Source organism: Carcharhinus amblyrhynchos, chromosome 18 (assembly GCF_965287045.1).
Source record: "Carcharhinus amblyrhynchos chromosome 18, sCarAmb.v2.hapA, whole genome shotgun sequence".
Taxonomy (NCBI): Eukaryota; Metazoa; Chordata; class Chondrichthyes; order Carcharhiniformes; family Carcharhinidae; genus Carcharhinus; species Carcharhinus amblyrhynchos.
The window spans coordinates 32,748,719-32,755,900 of NC_137341.1; positions in this window are offsets into that span (position 1 = coordinate 32,748,719).

Genomic DNA, 7,182 nt, shown 5'->3' on the forward strand with positions numbered 1-7,182 from the left:
TAGACTCCAGTCCAAACCAGTAACACACAGGCTCCACCTGCAGTTGGAAACCTTTTGGCCCTCACCCTGCAGAACACTTCACTCACTTTCCCAGGAATGTTGAGAATGAAGCAGAAACTAACACCTACTGTAATAATATCCAATTGCTATTTGAGAAGCAGAGTGAAAGAGGCAGAGAATGACTTCAGAAAGTTGTAAAGGGAGAGAGTCTAACATCGTGAAGAAGTGTGTATGTGTGACAAGCACAGTTATACAAGTGATCTGGTGAGCTTTGCCCAGCAGAATGTATATTGGAAATTGATAGCTTGTGTACTTGCATTTCAGTGGAAATAGAGAATGTAGTAGGAGAGAGAGAGAGAGAGAAGCTTACTGAGATAGTGAAAATGCAGAAGTCAAACAAAATGAGTGGAAAATGGCTCAGAAGGATAAAGATGTAAGGTAGGATGCATTAGTTTAGTTCAAATTTGTTGGGGTTTCTTGCCTTGTTCTTTACAACCCGTATCAATAACCATATTAGATTCCAGACCGTAATTCATTCCTGGATCTCTACATATAAACCACTCAAACTCTTTAATCAGATTCTGGTCTGTGACTCACACCTCACACCTATTCTTTACATAAACACTTCCCCAAACCCCTCAAATAGTTTCCAGTCTGTAACTCACTTCTGGGTATCTGTTATTCTAGATATAAAACCCTAAACTTAATGATCAGATTAATCTTGTAACTCACTCTCGGATATCAGTTATTCTATATAGATAAACCTCCTGAACCTCTTGCTTAGATTCTAGTCAGTAACTAATGCTGAGGTGTCTGTTACTGAAAAATAAATACCTGAATATCCTGATTAGATCTTAAGACCATACGACATAGGAGCAGAATTAGGCCACTCAGCCCATTGAGTCTGCTTCGCCATTCAATCATGGCTGATATTTTTCTCATCCCCATTCTCCTGCCTTTTCCCCACAACCCCTGACCCATTATTAATCAAGAATCTACTTATCTCTGTCTTAAAGACACTCAATGACCTGACCTCCACAGTCTTTTGCAGGAATAAGTTCCACAGATTCACCACTCTCTGGCTGAAGAAATTCTCCCTCATCTCTGTTTCAAAGGATTGTCCCTTTAGCCTGAGGTTGTGCCTCTGGTGCTAACTTTTCCTACTAATGGAAACATCGTCTCAATGTCCACTCCATCCAGGCCTTGCAGTATCCTGTAAGTTTCAATAAGATCCCCCCTCATCCTTCTAAACTCCAGTGAGTACAGACCCAGAGTCCTCAACCGTTCCTCATATGACAAACTCTTTATTCCAGGGATCATTCTTGTGAACCTCCTGTGGACCCTTTCCAAGGCCAGCACATCCTTCCTTAGATATGGGAACCAAAACTGCTCACAATATTCCAAATGGGGTCTGGCCAGAGCCTTATGCAGCCTCAGAAGTACATCCCTGCTCTTGTATTCTAGCCCTCTTGACATGAATGCTAACATTGCATTTGCCTTCCCAACTGCTGACAGAATCTGCATGTTAACCTTAAGAAAATCTTAACAATGATTTCTAAGTCCCTTTATGTTTCTGATTTCCTAAGCATTTTCCCATTTAGAAAATAGTCTATGCCTCCATTCCTCCTTCTAAGTGCATAACCTCACATTTTTCCACATTGTATTCCACCTGCCATTTCTTTGCCCACTCTCCTAACCTGTCTGCAGCTCCCTTGCTTTCTCAATACTATCTGTCCCTTTACATATCTTTGTATCATCTGCAAACTTAGCAACAGTGCTTTCAGTTCCTTCCTCCAAATCGTTAATGTATATTGTGGAAATTTGTGGTCCCAGCACTGACCTCTGAGGCACACCACTAGTCACTGGCTGCCATCCTGAGAAAGACCCCTTTATTCCCACTCTCTGCCTTCTGCCCGTCAGCCAATCCTCTATCCGTACCAGGATCTTACCCTTAACACAATTAAGGGAAACTTAATTTATTTAATAGTCTCCTATGCGGCACCTTGTCAAAGGCCTTCTGGAAATCTAAATAAATCATGTCCACTGGTTCTCCTTTATCTAACTTCCTTGATACCTCCTCAAAGAATTCTAACAGATTTGTCAGACATGACCTCCCCTTGACAAAGCTATGCTGACTCAGTCCTACTTTATCATGCACTTCCAAGTACTCTGTAATCTCATCTTTAATAATGGACTCTACAATCCCCTGCCAATGACCAAAGTCAGGCTAACAGGTCTATAATTTCCCGTCTGCTGCCTCCCTCCCTTCTTAAACGGTGGTGTTACATTCGCTGCTTTCCAGTCTTCTGGTACCCTCCCTGCCTCCAGTGATTTCTGAAAGATCACCACCAATGCCTCCACAATTTCCTCAGCTATCTCTTTTAGAACCCTGGGGTGTAGTCCATCCGGTCCAGGTGATTTATCCACTTCAGACCTTTCAGTTTCCTCAGAACCTTCTCCTTAGTGATGGCCACTATATTCACTTGTGCTCCCTGACTCTCCTGGAACTCTGGCATCCCACTGGTATCTTCCAACATAAAGACTGATGCAAAGTAACTATTCAGTTCCTCTGTCATTGCTTTGTTTCCTATTATTACTTCTCCAGCCTCATTTTCCAGTGATCCAATGTTATTTTTGCCTCTCTCTTACCTTTTATATATTGAAAAAAAATCTTCCTATCTACTTTTATATTATTAGCTAGCTCACATTCATATTTTATCTTTTCTCCCCTTATTGCTTTTTTAGTTGTCCTCTGTTTGTTGTTAAAGGCTTTCCACTCCTCTGGCTTCCCACTAATCACCACCAACACGGCGGCACAGTAGCACAGTGGTTAGCACTACTGCTTCACAGTTCCAGGAACCTGGGTTTGATTCCTAGCTTGGGTCACTATCTTGGGTCTCCTCATGTCTGCGTAGGTTTCCTCTGGGTGGTCCGGTTTCCTCCCACAATCCAAAGATATGTGGGTTAGGTTGATTGGCCATGCTAAAAATTGCCCTTTGCGTCCTGAGATGCATAGGTTAGAGGGATTAGTGGGTAAACGCATGGGGATAGGGCTTGGACGGGATTGTGGTCAGTGCAGACTTGATGGGCCAAGTGACCTCTTTCTGTACTGTAGGATTTCTATGATTCTAATCCTTGTCACTTTGTATGCTTTTTCTTTTGCTTTTATGCTGTCATTGACTTCCCTCGGCAGCCATGGATGCCTCATCCTCCCCTTAGCATGTTTCCTTCTTCCTGGGATGAATTTCTGTTGTGCCTCCTGAATAACTCTCAAAAACTCCTGTCATTGCTGTTCCACTGTCTTCCCTGCTAGACTCCCTTTCCAATCAACTCTTGCCAGCTACTCCCTCATGTCTTTGTAGTTACCTTTATTTAATTGTAATACCGTTACATGTGATTACAGCTTCTCCCTCTCAAACTGCAGGGTAAATTCTATTATATTTTGGTCACTTCTCTCTAAGAAGGGTTCCTTCACCTTACGTTCCTTAATCAAGTCTGCCTCATTACACATCGCCAAATCCAGAATTGTCTGTTCCCTAGTCAGCTCTGTCACAAGCTGCCCCAAAAAACATCTCATTGACATTCCACAAATTCCTTTCCTTGGGATCCACTACCTACCTGATGTTCCGAGTCCATCTGCATATCAAAGTTCCCCGTGATTATTGTGATATTGCCTTTTTTTATATGCCTTTTCTATCTCCTGATTTATTTTTTGCCACACATCCCAACTATTGCAGTATGTAACTGTATATTACCAGTACGTAACTTCCATCAGGGCCTTTTTACCTTTGCAATTCCTCAACTCTACTCACAGAGATTCTTTGCTTTCTGATCCTATATTGCTTCTTGCTATCAATTTAATTTCATTCCTTATTAACAATGCAACACCACCCTCTCTGCTCATCTGCTTGTCTTTCCGATAGGACATATATCTTTGGATATTTAGATCCAATTCTGATCCCCTGCAGCCACGTCTCTGTGATGCCCACAATGTCGTACCGGCCAATTTCAATGTTCGCAACAAGCTCATTTACCTTGTTCGTATACTGCGCGCATTTAAGTACAACACCCTTAGCCCTGCATTGACCACCTCCCTTCTCATTCTTGTCACTTTTTTTGCTCTGCCTGAAGTTAGAAGATGGCACGAATCTATAATCTCTTCTATTACATGGTCTGGAAACTTTACTAACTTCTCCTGCGCCCTCAGCTCCATTAACCTGCACTTCTATCCTCTTCTTTCACTTTGATTTTCTAGTTCTCCATACACCATTTAGTTTAAAGCCCTATTTACAGCCCTAGTCATACGATTTGCCAGAACTCTGATCCCAGCATGATTCAGATGAAGACCATCATGTCGGAACAGGTCCCCTCTTCCCCAATACTGGTGCCAGTGTCCCATGAATTCAAACCCATTCCTCCCACACCAATTTTTGAGTCACACATTTATCTCCTTAATCTTATTGTACCAATTAGCTCATGGCTCAGGTTGTAATCCAGAGATTATTATCTTTTTGGTTCTGCTTTTTTATTTAGCTCCTAGCTGTTCTCACACCCTTAGCAGAACCTTTGTTCCTGTTCTATCTATGTTGTTGGTACCTACGTGGACCATGACAACTGGGTCTTTAACCTTCCACTCCAAGTTCCTTTGCAGCCCAGGTGAGATATCCCGAACCTGAGCATCAGGCAAACAACACAACCTTCAGGATTTTGATCCTGGTCACAGAGAACAGTGTCAATGCACCTAACTAAACTATCCCCAATTACGACTACATTGTCAATGCACCTAACTAAACTATCCCCCAACTTGAATGGCTCCCTGTACCATGGTGATGTAGTTAGTTTGCTCATCCTCCCTGCATTACCCATTCCCATCCACACAGTGAGCAAGAATCTTGAACCTGTTGGACAAGTTCAGGGACAGAGACTCCTACACTCCTGGATCTCTCTACTTGCCTCACTTGCAACCATACCCTCCTGTATCTGTCCACTGGCCGAATTCAAGGTCTTTAATCAAAGGCCTCCTGGAACACAGTGTCTACGGATTTCTCTCCCTCCCTGATGTGTCACAGCATCCGAAGGTCAGAATCCACTCTGAGCCGGAGTTCCTCAAGCAACCAACACTTACTAAGACATGCTCACTGGGAACCATAATGGGGTCCAACAACTCTCACATCATGCACGAACAACACCTCACCTGACCCTCCATCTCTATTTTTTTTAGTTTTAAGTGTGGATTTAAATTTTTTTTTAAAATAAAAAAATTATGCATCTTCTTATTACCTCAGTCGCAACGCAATGTCTAATCAGTAATTTAAAAAGGGTTTTCGAATTTAGTACAGCTCTTTGTTAGTCAACCAAATTACAGAACTTCTGTAATGTCAATTTTAAGTTTTGTAGTCCAAACTCAGTCAGTTTCAGAAAATCAAGAGTAACACTTACTGACCAAACAGCACTCCCCCTTGTAACCTCTACTGTCTGTTTTACCTAACTCCCTGTTTTCACTCAACTCCAAAAGCACTCTCACAGCTTTCCCTGCAAATCACTCCTGGATGTTATTCTATCATTGCAAATATCTAGTTAATCATCCATATGTTTTAGAATATAAATTTTAGTTTAGGAATTAAAAGGTTTAACTGTAGAAAAATGGGGACATTTGAATGAGCAACAAGTAAAAGCATCTTTAATATAAATGAAACTCAAACTTGAGTTTGTTTATTACACTTAAAGGTAGCCCATGTTTATCTTGCAAAGTCAGAATTGATAGTGGAAAACCTTGACAATGAATGATCATCTCCAAGCTTGTAATGGGGCCAGGGGGTCTGGAAAGAAGACAATCATATCCATTAGATATATAAATTATTCATATGGGTTGTAGAATAAAAGAGTTGCGTTGAAGGTAAAACAAATCATTTGCTTATCTATTTGAATCACTCCTTATTGCCATAAAGGTAGTGATTTCAGCTGAAGCCTTGGTGAGAAGATCCCTTTGTTTTGCTGACAGAAACAAGCAGTTTGGTTTGAGAACAGAGGCAGTTGCAGATTTGGCTTTGTGTCGACTGCAACTCACAGAGTTGAAAGAGTCAAAGAAAATAAATGTTAGTCAGATCTTCACCTTAAGCAGAAAAAATACTTTCACCCTTCACCATGTAGAATATAGATGAAGTTCTATATCAGTTTGGATTATGTCAAAATTTTCCCTAGCTTGCAGAATGGAAGAAATCTATAGTGACCCTCACAGAGACAAGTGGCAGAAAACAATTGGTGGAGTTAATTTAGAAAGATGTGGGAATGCAGTTGAGTATGGAGGGGGCGGGGGGGGGGGGGGGGGGGGGGGGGGTGGTAAAAAGTAGAATGACTTTATAGCATAAGTATTTATAAGCTATAATATTAAGTTAGTGGTGCTTGCATTGTTTAATTTCTCATTATATGCAATAAAGTTTGTTGTGGTTTAAAAATGTGAAATCTTTAAATATTTACAGGAGGTCCTTTTTAAAGTTTATTTATTAGTCACAAGTGTGTTTACATTAACACTGCATTGAAGTTACTGTGAAAATCCCCTAGTTGCCACATTCCAACACCTGTTTGGGTACACTGAGGAAATATTTAGCATGGCCAATGCACCTAACCAGAACATTTTTTTTTGGACTGTGGGAGGAAACCGGAGCAAACCCACACAGCTGTGGGGAGAACGTGCAGATCCTGCACAGATAGTACCCAAACCTAGAATTGAACCTGCGTCCCTGGCACTATGAAGCTACAGTGCTAACTACTGTGCCACCGTGGTTCTGTCAGCTGGGTGTATGGATTTCTTCTATTGACATTAATGGTCCTTGACAGGATCATAATGTAAACTCGCTGAACCCCTCGCTCAGATTCCAGATATGTTATCCTATATATAAAACCCCAAACTCCTAGATTAGATTACAGCCTGTAACTCAGTCCTCGAGCATCTGTTATTTTTTCTATAATTTTCTGAATCCCTCATTAGATTTTAGCCTTTAATTTACTCCAGGTATTTGTTGTTCTGTATATAATATCCCAAACTCCTTGATTAGATTTCAGCCTGTAACTCACTCCTGGGTATCTGTTACTCTTTTTATAAACCCCTGAATCCCTAATTAGATTCCAGCCTATAACTTACTCCTGGGTATCTGTTATTCTATGTATAAACTGCCTGAACCC